The sequence below is a fragment of the Triturus cristatus genome, chromosome 7 (assembly GCF_964204655.1).
Source record: "Triturus cristatus chromosome 7, aTriCri1.1, whole genome shotgun sequence".
In the NCBI taxonomy this organism is placed as follows: Eukaryota; Metazoa; Chordata; class Amphibia; order Caudata; family Salamandridae; genus Triturus; species Triturus cristatus.
The window spans coordinates 1757402823-1757418480 of NC_140590.1; positions in this window are offsets into that span (position 1 = coordinate 1757402823).

Below are 15658 nucleotides of genomic sequence, written 5' to 3' on the forward strand. Positions count from 1 at the left end.
TTTTTGTAAATTTCAAATCTGGTGTGCGTGTATTGAGCCAAGTGTGGAATGCATCTAGATCTTCATTATTGCCATTCCATATCAAGAAAATGTCATCAATGAATCTGACCCATCTCGCAATGTTCGCAGAAAATGGGCCAGTCTCATTGAAGATAAACAAGGTCTCGAATTGATCCATGACCAAATTGGCTATTTCCGGTGCAAAGTTACAACCCATGGCCACACCTTTTACTTGGAGGAACAGGTCATTTTTAAAAATGAAAAAATTACTTTTTAAGCATATTTTCGCCAGAGAGATCAAAAACTCGGTTGGAACCTGATGTGGTCTAGGTCTTTTGTTTAGTACCAGTGTCATAATCAAGAGTTCCTCGTCTTGAGGAATGTTCGTATAGAGACTTTCGATGTCAAACGTAACCAAAATATTTTGGTTATCATCGAACATCGATCCCTCGACTTTGGAAATAAAGTCCATTGTGTCTCGAACGTACGCTTTAGTGTCAGGAACAAACTGTTTCAGGAAGCAATCAACATATTTTGCCAAAGGCTCTAAAATAGAACCACAGGCTGAGATGATCGGCCTCCCTGGTGGTAAAGTGGCATTTTTATGAATTTTTGGCAGGACATACATGGTAGGGACTTTCTGCGTGGTGATATTCAAAAACTTATCGGTCTATAATTCCCAGGTAATGACTTGTCACCCTTTTTATATATTGGGATTATCTCTGCCTCTTTCCATGACTCTGGTACCGACAGGCCTTTGGCAATTTCATTCATTAAAACCAGGATATATCGGTTCCAGTTGTCTTTATTGGAAAGGCATATATCAGCTGGAATTCCGTCAGGACCTGGCGCTTTATTTCCCGATAAAGTACACAAAGCAGTCTTGACATCGGCTTCATTAAAAGCCGGGCCATCATAGTAGGTGTATGAGAGATCAAACGTCTCTCTGTTGTCTACACCACCGGCGTATTGGGATTGAAAATACTTTACCCATTGCCCTTGACTTACATGATTTGTCGGCTCTAGGGGACAACTCTCTCTGCCCCATTTTAACACATCCCAAAATACTTTTTGATTTTTATTTTCACATGCCTTTCTTAGATCCTGCCATCTGTTTTCATCCCATCGTTTTTTTGCTAGAGCTAGGACTTGTAATTTTTCTCCTTTTGATGCTCTGGGGGGACACATAGCCTCATGAAATTGAGGTTCAACACCGTCACCGACCCAGTGAAAGGTGGGAACACTGTTTGAGGTAAATCTTGTGGTGCCCTGATTTTGGAGAACATCGGTTTGCTTCCACACAGTTATTCTAGTAGTAGAGGTTGTTTGCATGTTGAAGAGTATCTATAGCCTGAATGATTGTGCATCGAAATCTGACTTCCAGTGCTGTACCCAAGTGATATGGACTGTAAATATAAATAGGGTAGAATGACTGATGTTTGTAAAGTTTGTTTGGTGTTTCTGATGTGCAGTTGAGAATTTGAAGTTTTCAATGAGAAATGATTGTTACGCTGCATGTGAAGTGCTTGGTTATGCAATGTTGATTCTGGGCTCAATTGGTGGTTTGGTTACTGTTGTTTTAATGTTGTTGCTTAATATAAAATCCCTTAAACAGAAGACAAGAGGCATTTGGCAAAACAGGAACAGTCCATTTAATTAAACGTTTTGGCCAGGTGAAAAGTTACAGGTACAGGGTCTGAGGACTGTCTCAATTTACATTCACTAAGCATCCTCCTTAAATACAATTTTCAGCAGGTTGTAAAGTTCTCCTGCAAACCAATATATGGTGAGAAATGTTGGTTGCTGCCTTTGGAGTCATAAATTAATTATATAATGGTTACCATAGGTGGGTCTCAAACTTGCATGGACACAGTTATATTATGTTTATGTTTGGGGGATTAATTAAGTGCTTGTTCACCGAAAGGTCTCTTGGCGCTATCGGAGATAGGAGAACCGTCCTGAAGTATGCTCTAACAGTAGTCTTAGGTGAACAGCCAAGTTTTCAGTTTTTCCCTGTAACTGATGTACTCAAACGTAAGACTGATGTCAATCGGTAGGGAATTCTGTAGTGTTGGGCTGAGTACAGAGAAGCGAGAACCACTCATTCTCTTATGCTTAAATCTGGGGATAGTCCGCATATTCATAGAGGCTGATCTGAGATTCCGTTTGGGAAGGTACCATGAAATCTTTGTGGAGATGAATTTGGGGCCCGTCTCGTGGAGTGCTTTGACAATCATGCAGCCTGTCTTAAACATGGACCGCTGGGCCACAGGAAGCCAGTGAAGCTGCTTCATTAGTGGGTTGGTAGGACAGTGTCTCGGTTGCTGATAGCCTAACCTAGCCGCCTGATTCTGGATCAGCTCCAATCTATGGGTTTGATTGGCAGGGAGACCCAAATAGATAGCATTGGCATAATCCATCCTGGACGTAATCAAGGCCAGCATGATTACCATGCTTACCTCCCTAGTAAAAAATCTCCTGATTTTCTTGAACGTCCTTAGATGGTAGACGCACGAGGAAGTGACAAGACTGATCTGTTCATGCATTGAGAAGTTGATATTGATTTTGATCCCCAGACTTTTGACCGAGTTCTTAGGGATAGGTGGGGTGCCCAATGCAGCTGGTCAGTGTCCTGGCGTCCAATGATGGAGTCTGTTATTAGAAATGAATATCTCTGTTTTGTCAGAGTTTAATTTAAGATCGTTGTGACTCATCCAGTCTTTAATGAAAAGCATGGTATTTTGGAAGAAGGTCTTAGATTCCTCCATCTCGTCAATCGGGAATATCAACTGCATATCAGCTGCATAGTTATATACCTTCACTCGCCTACTTTGGAGGGAATGAAACAGGGGGCAGAAATAAATGTTGAACAGGTGAGGGGGAGAGGGATGAGCCCTGAGGAATACCACAGTGTGGCCAGTAGTGAACGTGTCCAGATGTCAGGCATGGGGACCTCATGATCACTATGTGTGCTAGACCCTTATTGTTCCTAAATTGTCTTGCATCTGACTTTATGGTGTTTTTGGGAATGTGTGTACCCCCTCCAGCCATATGTGCTTTATTAGGGCAATCTCCTTTGACCCTTTGCAATGTGCCTGTGCATATCTGTGGGATTCATCAAGTTTTTCCTGCACATTTGTTTACCTGCCAGCTATGCACCCTCCCTCCTATGACCTATCAACTGACTTTACCAGGCCTTGGTCTGAGGGCCTGTTTAACTACAAATTTGCGAGTTGATATTTTTTTGTGGTTTTTTTTGTGGCCCTCGTTCTGCCAATTAACTTGTTTGCTATACTCCGTTACCTTACTGAGGGCCGGATGGGAATAGAGTCTTTCCACACAAGAAATCTAGCTGCTTCCACTCCTACCCCTCACGCACATAGTTTGAGGTGGACCAGAACCAACAGCTATTTATTGACTTAATCATTGGACCCCATTCCTCTGACACCAATCAGCCAACATGGCCCATACCTTCTCTTGACCTCTAGGGTCACACGCCATATCTAGTTGGCTTGTGCGTATGATGTTATTTTTACACTCAGAGAAAAGAGGTGGAACAGCCGATTTCCAAGCTTTACAGATATCTCGTCTACCCAATAAAAACACATAAAAAATTAATCTAGCAGCCATTTTATTTGAAGCCAAAATGCTATCTTGGCCTAGTCCAAAAAATATAAGTACCGGTGTTACTTCTATCTGGATTCCTGTTACATCCGTCAAAAATTCACATATGTCTATCCAAAATTTGGTAATCACTGGGCAAGATAAAAACATATGGCAGTCAGTTGCTAAGGGATCTTGGCATCTCGACCAAACATACTGAGTTCCGGAAAATGTTGTCAACTTCGCAGGGGACCAATAAACCCGATAAAGAGGGAAAAGATGGTTACGCTTGAGATACACAGGTTTAACTGTCTCTCGAAGCAATGTAAAGGAGCCCAGCCAAGCCTCGCTCAGATTAATATTTTCCACATCATTTCACCAGAGCTTTTGGATATCCTGATTTAAATCATCCTCTGCTTCAATCAAGGTTCGATACCACAAAGCCACTTCTTTATTGATATTCCCCATTTTCATAGCTTGAATTAGCCAGGCATCATCCATCTGCTCCTCCCAATGTTGCCTAGCCCACCAAGCAGAGAGTTGATAATATTTGAATCTGGTTAGTTGTCCATGAGTACATAAAATCTGAGATTCCCAAGTAATCAGATCCACACCTGTTTTTAGATCTCCCCACCGAGAGATACCTGCTTGGTTCAAAGGTAGACTGAGCAAGTCATCCAGACATTCTGGAGTGCCTGGGGAGCCCCAAATCGGCGAATAGTCAGAATAATAAGGTACTCCCAATTTGTTCCGTATATAAACCCAGTTCTTTACTGCCTGTAACAAAATCTTAAGTCTTACTTTTCTGAAAAACTTTGGGTCCCCAAACTAAAAAAGGAACTGATCTTGTTCATCTCCCAAATCGCTAAGCATTGCTCCATTGATAGTGCCTAATGCAGAATCATCTGGCCTATTTAGTAACATCCTAAAGTTCTGAAAATGAAACACGTGTGCGTAAATCCATAGATCTGGCAAAGAGAGTCCCCCCTTCTCCAACTTTCTCCTCAACCTTTTCCATGATATACGGGAACCTTTTGGCGCCCAAACAAAACTTCCAATCTTGCCCTGTAATTTTGCTACATCATTCTTATCAGATGGGAGGGGTATATTATTAAAAAGAAAAGTAATTTTTGGAAGTATGATCATTTTGATCAAGTTGACCCTACCATATAAATTAAGAGGGAGATTTGCCCATCTAATCAATAATTTCCCAACCTCCTGACTGGTCTTCCTCCAATTGACCGTAGGGACATCAGCTAGCTTCTGAGTAATTATAATACCGAGATATCGCATCTGAAGTTTTACCCCCAGAGTCTGAGACAGTTGATTCCACTCCATAACTCCGTTTTATCTTTGTTTACACTATACCCCGAGACCTTCCCAAACAACTCTGCTTTAGCCAACAAGCTAGGAATGAAATCCTTGGGACTCTGCGTATAGAGAATTAAATTGTCCGCTTATAAAGCTAGTTTTGCCTCAAAGCTCTTATATCTAAATGGGAGGATAGAGGGATCTTGCCTGATTAATGCCACAAAAGGTTCAATATAAATATTAAAAACAAGGGGGACAATGGGCATCCCTGCCTTGTACCCCGCATAATGCTGAACCATTCAGTTAATTCCCCGTTAACTAAGACTCTAGCTCTAGGTACGCTATAAAGTGACTGAGCTGCTTTAATTAGGTTCTCGGGAAATCCAAAAGTTCTAAGAGACTCCCAGAGGTACGGCCAGTGGACCTGATCGAACGCTTTAGCAGCGTCAACTGCCACCAGGGTTACTGGAAGGTTTAAAAGTTCTGCCAGATCCCCTATACCCAGCATTGTACATGTAAGTTCATTAAGCTGCCTTCCAGGAATGAACCCCCTCTGGTCACTATGGATTACACTTTTTATAATCTTAGCGACCCTGGCCGCCAATATCCCCGTGAACACCTTATAGTCCGTGTTCAGAAGGGATATAGGCCTATAAGACTCAGCTTCCAGCTGGTCCTTATTTGGTTTTAAGATTAAAACTATCGTAGCCTCCGCCCAAGATGCCGGGGGTTCCTCCCCATCTCTCAGTAAATTATCAAAAAGCTCTTTGAACACTGGTATTATATTATCCTCAAGAGATAGGTACAGTTCTATCGGAAGACCATCTGGCCCAGCCGCCTTTCCTCTTGCCATCCTTCTCATCTGTGCTTGTATCTCTTCTTCCCTCATTCCAGAAGCTAAATATTCTCTTTGATGTTCATTTAGGGAAGAGAGCTCAACATTTTCCAGAAAATCCTTACTCCTTTCCAACCCGGGCACAGTATCCTCTCTATATAATTTGGCCATATATCCCCGCACTTCGGCTCCGATTTTCACATTAGTATTCAATATCTGACCAGTAGAGCTCTCTTTTAAGCTGCTTATTTGATTTCAAACTTTATCAGATTTGACTTTCCTAGCCAGAAGCCTGCCACTCTTCTCAGGAGGTCAGCTAGTGGACCTTCTGATTAGCTTGAGACAAGAAATTTTAGCTAAATTCGAGACTTCTGAAAGTAATCAAAAGGAGATCCAGGATAGAGGGGAGATCCTTGAGCAGAAGATCGACGGATTAGCTAAACAAAGTGAGAACTTGGAAGAGGAGGTGAAGGTTCTGGGTGAGACCACTGCTTCCAATGTTAGAGAGATCGAGAAGCTTAATCAAGGGAATAAGGAATTACAGCAGGAAATGGAAAGGCTCGAGCTCCAGGCCAGAAGAAATAATATACGTCTCTTGGGAATTAATGAAAATGCAGAAGGGGCAGATATAAAAGGTTTTGTCTGTCGGCTGTTGGGCGAGCTATTCCCAGATAGAGCTGATATAGACTGGGGGAAAGAGCTCCAAAGAGTGCACAGAGATCCCTATAGGATACAGACAGGGAGGAAAGCCCCTAGGAAGATACTGGTTTATTTCCTTGCTTACTCAATCAAGGAGCTTGTCTTAGCCCGGGCATTAAAAGAACGGTCATTGACATTTGGGGATTCTACGTATTTAATGTGGTCTGATATGGGCAAAAGAACAGCGGAGCGGCAGTGGCTGTTAGGCTAAAAAATGAATGAACTCCGGTCTAGGGGTGCGCAAGTACATATGAAGTTTCCTGCTATGTTGAAGATCATGTGGAAGAATAAAATGTATAACTTTAGTGAGCCGGAGGAAGTAGTTGCCCTGTTAAAGCAGATGGGAGGAGCAGAATAGAGAGTAGATCTATATCAGGTCACATCGAAGAAATATAACTTGTAAATAATTTGTAAATAGCACGGAGTTGAGGTCTGCTGGCACCCATAAGGCACCGATAAGGTGCTAAAGAATTGAGGGGGAAAAATTTAGTTTAATAGTGGCGATAGTTTTTCTTTTTTTCTATGGTAATAAGCCAATATAGTAACAGTGTTTATGCCTGTAAATATGTGGATATGTGTGTGTTAATTTGGGGTTCGGCATCAGGGCTCGCCTTGTTAGCATGGGGGTATCTCGAAGGCGCTTGCGCCCTAAGAGATAGTTGGGAGGGTTCTCTGGGGGGGCGGTGGGGACTGAGGTCACAGGGTGTTGGGAGCATGTGGGAGAAAAAAGAAAAAATGAGTGTCCTCAATCAGCCATATAGTATTGGTATTTTGTTGTTAAGTTTCGTGGCCCTTTTTGTCTATCTTGAGTTAATGGTTCTTTCATATTATGAATTAGGAGGGCGGGAGTCTCTGCAATTAATAAATGGGTAAGAACCTGGTGCATCTCACCTCATGGAACGTGAATGGGGTGAGATCTATGAAAAAATTGGCCCATATTATGGAGTTTCTTAAGAAATCCGAGGCTAATGTTATCCTTTTACAGGAGACACATCTAGAAGAGAGCGAATGTTTGAACATGTTTAAAAAATAATCTTGGGTTCAGGATGTGGTTAGTTCCAATCCGAGGGGTAATACAAGAGGAGTAGATATAATTATAAGATCAAATAGTGGTATTAGACAGGAAAGTCACCTTACAGACTCTTCGGGGAGGTGGATATTAGCTAACATTAAAATCCCGAATAGGGCGTTAGTATGTGTTAGTTACTATGGTCCAAACCAGGACAATCCAGATCCGCTAATTAAATTGGAGGCCGCTCTTCTGTTAATTAATAGCCCAGTGATCATTGGAGGGGATTTTAATCTAGCCCAAAGACCAGATTTGGATAGAACTTCAAAAATAAAATATAACACCCTTTCACACTCAATGGCTACACCCAAGACATTGATTCAAGAACTAAACTTAGTAGATGTTTGGAAAATTAAAATGGGGAATAAGAAGGATACACTTTTATAGCAAAAAATATGGTCATCACTCCCGCATAGATAATGTTTTAATTGATCAATGTCTATATGAGGAAGTTGGAAGGGTCAAACATCTTCCTGCTACACTCTCCGACCATTCTGCGGTATGCCTTTCTATGAGATTTCAAGAAAAGAAAGGTGTAACAAGATGGACTCTGGACCGGACAATTTTATTAGATGAGGCTGTCCAATTAAAGATGCGAGAAGAGGCTATGATCTTTTTTCAAGATAATAAGGGATCAGCGAAAATCCAGGTTATCTTGGATGCGTTTAAGGCATTTTTAAGGGCCTTGGCTACATCTATTATGACTAGGAAGAGTTGCAGTTCTAGGAAGAGAGAGACCGACCTCCTGAAAAATATTCAAACTAAGGAGCCGGAATTACAAAAGGCTTCCTTAGAGTCTTTTTATAAGATACCACTTCTTACTAAGGAACTGGAGAGTCTCCAATTAGAACATAAGGGTGTTCTGGATAACATTTTAATAAACAGATGGAAGGTCAGTAAACTCCAGAATTTCTCATATGGTGAGAAGAGTGGCAGGCTTCTGGCTTGGAAAGCCAAATCTGATAAAGTTCGAAATCAAATAAGCAGCTGAAAAGAGAGCTCTACTGGTCAGATATTGGATACTAATGTAAATTTGAGAGTTGATGTTGATATAAAGTTCACAAAAGGCAAATCTATCAATAAGGATGCAATATCATTATCCTCGACAAATGCATCCAATTCCATATTTCCATTCCCCCTCTAGTTGATTCTTCAACTATCCTACCTAACTCTTGCATTTAGATGGTCACTTTATTTGGGAACTGTTGATCCTTAAGCTCATTTTTGAAAATAACTACCCTTCTGTTTACTTGTATTCTTCACATTTTGAGGACTGCGTTTTTACAGCAGGTGATCCCCAACTGTATAACCCCACATACCAATAGAAACACAACGATAACTGGCAACATAAATTGTGGGAGCCAGGAGAACCAATTAAAAACCCTCCTGTTCAGGGGCACCTCCTTCTTCTCGCATGTCTCTTTGTAAATTTTGCAATGCTTGGATGGTTAGTGTTCCATTGTCCATGTCAATCCCTGAAATGAATGTGCAGCAGGCTGCACCAACCTTGGCACACACCCCTCCTTCAATACTTCTTCCTTCCTCAAATTGAGGAGGAGCTCAGTGCTGGTCATCATCAATCACCAATAATTACAACCCCACGGGCTCCGGACAGGCAATTCATCACCCTTTTTTTCCGATTCTCTTTTTTTTTTTTTTTACAAAAGACGCATCATCATAAAAACACCTTCTCCACCAGCACGAACAAGTTGTTGTGATGCGAGCCACTGCCCCGCTTCCTGATTAGAAACCAAATTAAGTAAGTGCTAAACAAATCTTTCTGCAACCCTCCAATCATTCCCTGGGAAGACAGTCTGTTTTAATTATCTTTCACTGTTGAAAACAATTGTATTGATTGAGTCCATTCCCTGTCTTTCTTTCTTCTTTTCCTCCTACAGTTTTTTCTACCACAGTCATTTGAAGTGGCATAGATAGTGCCGTGCAAAGAAAGTTTTTACTAGGTAAATCAAGAATAGACATTTTTCAAGGGTTGGAGTGCATAGTGAATTGTTTGAATAAGTGGTAACACGAGCACATTTTTTTAATTTTTTTTTAGATCCCTTTCGTTCCAGGTCCTGAGGAGAACCCCGCCCAAGTCTTAATAGGGGTTCAAAACCTTTTATCTATCTAACTAAACAAGTGAACCGTACAATTGAGTATTGGGTTAACCCTTTCCTATGAATTGCTTGATTAAATAAATAAACATAAGTATATGGTTTCTTTGGTTGCCTGAATACTACACGGGCTGGCAAATGTCCCTATTGGGGTTGTGTTGTTTTTCAAAAAACTGAAGACTGTTTTTCTAAACAATTTCTCAACCTCCCTCTGGGTCTCTTTTCCTTCCTTTTCTTTTTGTCGGTCTCGGTCTATATATTTGTTCCTAAAACTTTTTTCTGTATTGTCAAAATGTGGAACCTGAGCTTGTTCATGTACTAATCCATTCTTTAAAATGTGATGTTGAAAGTCTTGTCATATATGTGATACAGGATTAATGTTGTATATGTGTGGAATTTATTGTGGTTCATGTAAAATTGTTATAATTGTTCATTTGAATAATAATATGAATGAAAAAGGTTCTTGAAACTGAATTTATCTAAAAATCCTTTTTAAGAAACAAAAAAGAAGAAACATTTAAATTTACTTTTTTTCAGTCACTATGAGTGTCACGTGTGATTGGTTAAAATAATTAGTATAGTAAGTATCAGTACTGGCACTCGTGGTGTTGTTATAGTTCATCATCTAAAGCATCTCTCACCGGGTTATCTCGAGCCAATGGGCAATAGCTTTTGTGCGCAGAGTAAAGTAGGGTATCGACCCTCCTTCCAACACTTGTGCATCTTTGAATAGTCTGAATTCTTCTGGGTTGTTTTTCAACTTTGTCCAGCCAAAACAATCCACAGCTCTCTTCTTGCGAGCTTGATGTGATTTAAATTTATAGAGTTCAGCAATTACCTGAGGGCATCAAGGCGCTATAGATCACAATCCGGGAAAGTCCACTAGCACTTCAGATTCGGAAACTGTCTACAGGGGAAATAAGGAACAGTCTTCTGTTGATTTGCCTCTACAGGGGAAATAGCAAGGTCTTAAGAGCCTTCCTGAAGGGCAAGAGCTGTGGGATGGCCTTTACATTTTGTGGAAGAGTGTTCCAGAGTTTGCTTGCAGCCGTAGAAAATTCCATTTCTTTTAGTTCTCAGCACCATGAGCTGGAGTTGAAGCGATGAACAAAGGTGTCTCCCTGGGACATACCAGCCAAAAATGGCTTTTAATCTTGTAGGATATGGGAGATAAAGAGCCTTGTGTACCATGCAGAGAGATTTAAAGCTAATGTGCTTATTAATTGTAAGCCAGTGAAGGGTCTCCAATCCTGCCCCCTGGGAATGTCCAGAACAAGCCTAGCCAGTGCATTCTACGTTACCTGGAGTCTGTGCTGCGTGTTTTTGTTCGGGTCAAGGTACAAAGAGTTGCAGTAATCCAGTCTGGACATTACCAGGGCAAGAGCGACCTGTCTACAAGCAGACTGCTGGATGAAAGAAAAGATTTTCATAAGCATCCTTATGATCCAGGTTCATGTTGCTATTGTACGATTCTCTTGGGTATTAAAGTTAAGTTTAGGGTCCATCAGCACTTGAAAGTTCTTGGCCTTTTTTCTCGGAGTAGGACAGGTCCCTAAGGAGCTTGGTGCAGGAAGGTTGTCTTCTTCCTCAACAGGTGCTGATACAAGCCCAATATCTCCTCTCCAGGAATGACCAGGTTTGTGGTGTGTACCGTTATCAGGGAACACAGTCCTCTGCATCCAGGAACAAGTTGGGTGTCGGCGTACATGTCCCATTGCCAGTAGAAATTCATCATCGTGGAGTTGCCCCATTGCTTTTTGGAATATATAGAATCCCTCTGCAGTTAGCATTCATGCCTATTGGAACTGTTCCTTTTCCTTTAAAAGATAAGAAGTACATGGTTAGTTTTTGCACTACAAGGGGTTGTGCTTTCCCTTCTGTTCAAGTGAATCCACACACCTCGGTGTGCAAGATTTCCTTACATGGGGTGGTCATGCTTTCATTCAACCCTCACCCATGAAACCCATTTCCCCTCACATCCAAGAGCTGGACAGCCCTAAATTGGAAATCTATGTTGGGAAAACACTTGTTGTTTTCAAAAAGCGCCCTGGTTGCACTAAGAGCAGCTCTTGGTCCGCAGACGGACGCTGGGGCCGATGTATTTATGCACTGTGTGGGGGGTTTTGCTACCTCCAAAATATTTTCTCCAGGAAATCTCGGGGTCATATGGTATCTTCCCCTATTTGGCCCTTCCCAAGCATCCTATCTGTAGGTTCAGTCAGAATCCATAAAGCTGTTGGAGTGGTTTTATATTGCGTCAAGTTTACTACTACCCTGTCTGGTTCTACCTTGTTAGGTTGGTTCTTGGTGCTTATTCTACATAGATAGAGGGGAATGAGGCATTTTGCTTTCTCGGGGGCTACTTCTTGGGACAAGTAAAACCTGTCTGTGCCTACTGCATGCGGGATCAACAAACAGACGTAACATGACCTGACTGATGCTTGGGTGACTGTGGTCATGTGCTGATACCAGGTGTTATGCAAAAGGACACTGTGCTGTGAAGTGAAGGTGGGATGCTGGTGTTCTGTTTAGTGTAGTTGTAGGTGACATATGAGAGATTCCCTACGCATGTGGTTTGGTAACCTTTGAGTAGACTCCTTTTTATTCTGCAGTTCTTCGGCAGTAAATAAGTGGGGGTCTACCCATAACAGGCATATTGAACATAACAATGCAATCATACATAACTTTGTTTTGACCTTGCAGGTCTTGGCGTTGGTCCACTGGGAGCTGTCTGTGGTCTTCTGGTGTCTTTGTTCTTGCTGAACAGTTCGTACAGGTTCACTTTTTTTAGTTGGTGGAGGCTACATCATGCCGAGGTTCAATCGCACATCAGAAAGGTAGACCCACACATTTTTTGCCTCTACTTTGGATGGAGGTGGGTGTTGAAAAGACCACTTTGAATAGCCCCTTGAATTTGGCCTCTTTCCATTTTCTTGCAAAGTTCAGAATGTCCACCTTTTGACCACGCTGAGGGGTTGCATATGGCAGATTGGTGGTGGTGTACTTAGATGTTCTGTGGCTGACGTTTTTGGACAAAAATCTAAACATTTTAGTTAACTCTGATAAGTATACATGTAATTCGTCCCCCGGTGTTTTGGAGCTAGTCTCCGCATTTAGCCTGGCTCTAGATTTTGGGTTGGGCATCCCCAACAGTCTACTAGATGTGATCAGGTGTGGGTGTGAGATAGAGGTTACTTCTTGGCGTGTTCCTTAGTGCAAACAAGGCTAGAGTTAGACAGTGTAGCCATTCCTTCTTGAGGGTGGCACAAATGTTACTTATTTCTTTTTTTAATAAGCCATTGAGCCTTTCTACAATGTCATTACTTTGGAGATGATAAGCTGATGTTAACTTGTGCATGATTCCTAGTATGGTACAGATGTTGTCAAACATGGTGTTGACAAAGTATTTCTCATTGTCTGACCTAATAATGTCTGCCCCCCCAATTAGGGTAATACCTCCCTTACCAGGAAAGTGGCCACTGCTTTGGCATCACAGTGCACGCTATTGCCCATTTGTGACCCATCTAGAATACAGACAGACCACTATAACCAAGTAGCTGTAGTTAGCACATTGACCAATCATGTTGATGAAGTCGATGTGCAGTGCCTTAAAGGGTCCCCTTGGTCTGGAAATGGATGAAGCTGTGGCCTTGAATGTGGGTTTGGGTGACTATAATTGACAGACGGTGCAATCCTTTAAGTACATCACCACTATCTCTGCAGCATTGGGAATGAACCAATCAGTCTGAAGTTCTTCCAACATATTTTCATTTGCAGCATGAGTTGGAAGGTGCAATTTGGCCAGAACTACGTTTACTAGGATCTGGGGCATAACGGGTTTCCCTATGGGTGGATGCCGATATAAAAGATCGTTTGTTGTCTGTGTGCAACCCCTTGCCTCCAATAGGTCTTTCTCGGGAGGATACTGCTGTTTCCTGTAATTCTCTCAGGCATAGTTCAGATGTCTCTGTATATTGTATGTCCTGATAGGATGATGTCGTGGATTTTCCAAATTGTACCATATGCTGCCTTCTTTGCCGTGTGGTCGGCTAGTGCATTTCCTCGTGATATGAAGTCCTTACCCCCAGTATGTGTGGCACACTTTACTACAGCTACCCATTTCGGCAGGGTCAATGCATTAATGAGCAGTTCGAGGAGGTCTTTATGCATGACAAGGGCACCGTCCGATTTCAGGAAACCTCGTCTTTTCCACCTCCCTATGCTCGAGTGCATGGTGGTGGTGACATAGGCTGAATCCGAGTAAATTGTCACTGCCTTCCTCATGCTATGGGTGAGAGCTTCAAATAACACTATTGATTATGCTGCCTGTGCTGAGAGTTGTGATAGGAGGGTTAGCTGTGATGTGACCTGTAGAGTTGCTGCTGGTGCTTGGCTGAGAGACAACACTACAGCTGACCTCATTTGCCTTTCCTCTGTTTCCGGATCAATCACAGAAAGCCCGTCAAGGAACAGTGCCTTACTGTCTGGGATAGGGTCTTGCTCCACCTGGCTGATCCCATCATGTGTGTATGTTGCACAGTCATGACCCTCCTCTCCGTCATGCACTTCATGGGCTACGAAGGTGGTTGGGTTTACCAGTCAGCATTGGACTATGTTTAGAAATGGTCTAGTGAGCATCAATTCGTAACCCGAAACCCGTTGAATAGTCAGCGTGCTCTTACTCTTTTGTATAACTGAAAACACTGAATGTTGTGCATACAGTGTCAGCGGTGCCCCATGACAATGGAGATGCTTTTACTGACGACAAAAGCAACTGCTGCCAGCTCTTGCTCACATGGAAAGTGGCCCTTTATGGCTGAGTCCAGGTGCCCGCTGGAGTATGTGATGGGTTTGAATACCACAGGATACTTCTGAGTCAAGATGGCTGTCATGACTCATCCGTCACTGTGGCTGAATAAGACGAATTCCATGCCATAGTTGGATGTCATCAGCACAGGTGAATGCATTATCTTGTTTTTCAGTTTACTGAAAATATTGTGCATTATGGGTGTCCACGTTAGGTTCTCGCTCCCAGCTTTTGCCTTTTTTATAGCCTAGACTAAGGGGGAGATGAACGTGCTGTAATCAAAGACCCACTGCCAAACGTAATTGCAAAGGCCCAAGAATTTTTGCATGCTCTTTTTAGTCTGTTGTGGTGGCATAGCTATTATGGTGTTTGCCCGTTCTGGGGTGACCTCTCGATCAGATACTGAAATCAGTTGACCTACATAGCTAACTTCCTGCTGTGCATATTGCACCTTGCTTTTCTCCACCTTGTATTCTTTCTTCACTATAGTAAATAAATAAAATAAATAAATAAATCCGTATTTGTAAAGCGCAATCAACTCAAGACGCTGGGGGCCGTCATGGAAATTAAGTGAGCTATTGCCCAGAGTCACATGGTGCTGGGCTGAGCTGCCGCCAGGGCTGGGGATAGAACCGTGAACCCTGTGCTCCGAAGTCAGCTGCCCTGGCCGCTGCACTACACCTCTCCACTACTTCAGTAAGGAGAGCTCTCATGTCCTGACCACAGATTTCTTCAGAGGGGCTACACATCACAATGTCGTCTGTGTTCCGTATCAGGGTGCTATTAGGTCAGAAGTTGGCGAGATCCCTTCTCAGAATTCTATTCAAAATACTTCGGGATTTACAGTGCCCTTGTGGTAACCTCCGGAATAGCAGTTGAACACCCTGAAATGTAAATGTGGTCAGGTACTGACTCTCGGGGTGAGGCAGGATGCTAAAAAATTCACTTTGTATATCTATTACTGAGAAGTAATTTGCCTCCGCCAGTATGCTGACTAAAATGATGGAGGGGTCTGGCACTATGGGGCACTTTGGGACCACAATGTAGTTCAGGGGATGTAGGTCTTGTACCAAGCACCACGTTCCCCTTTACTCATCTTTACTGGGAAAATCGGAGTGTTGCAGTGGGACACCCCTAAGTAGAGGAACCCTTGATCAATGTGAGCCTGGATTGTGGGTGCTATCTCCTTGTCAGTTTCTCTTGAGAATGGGTTTGACACA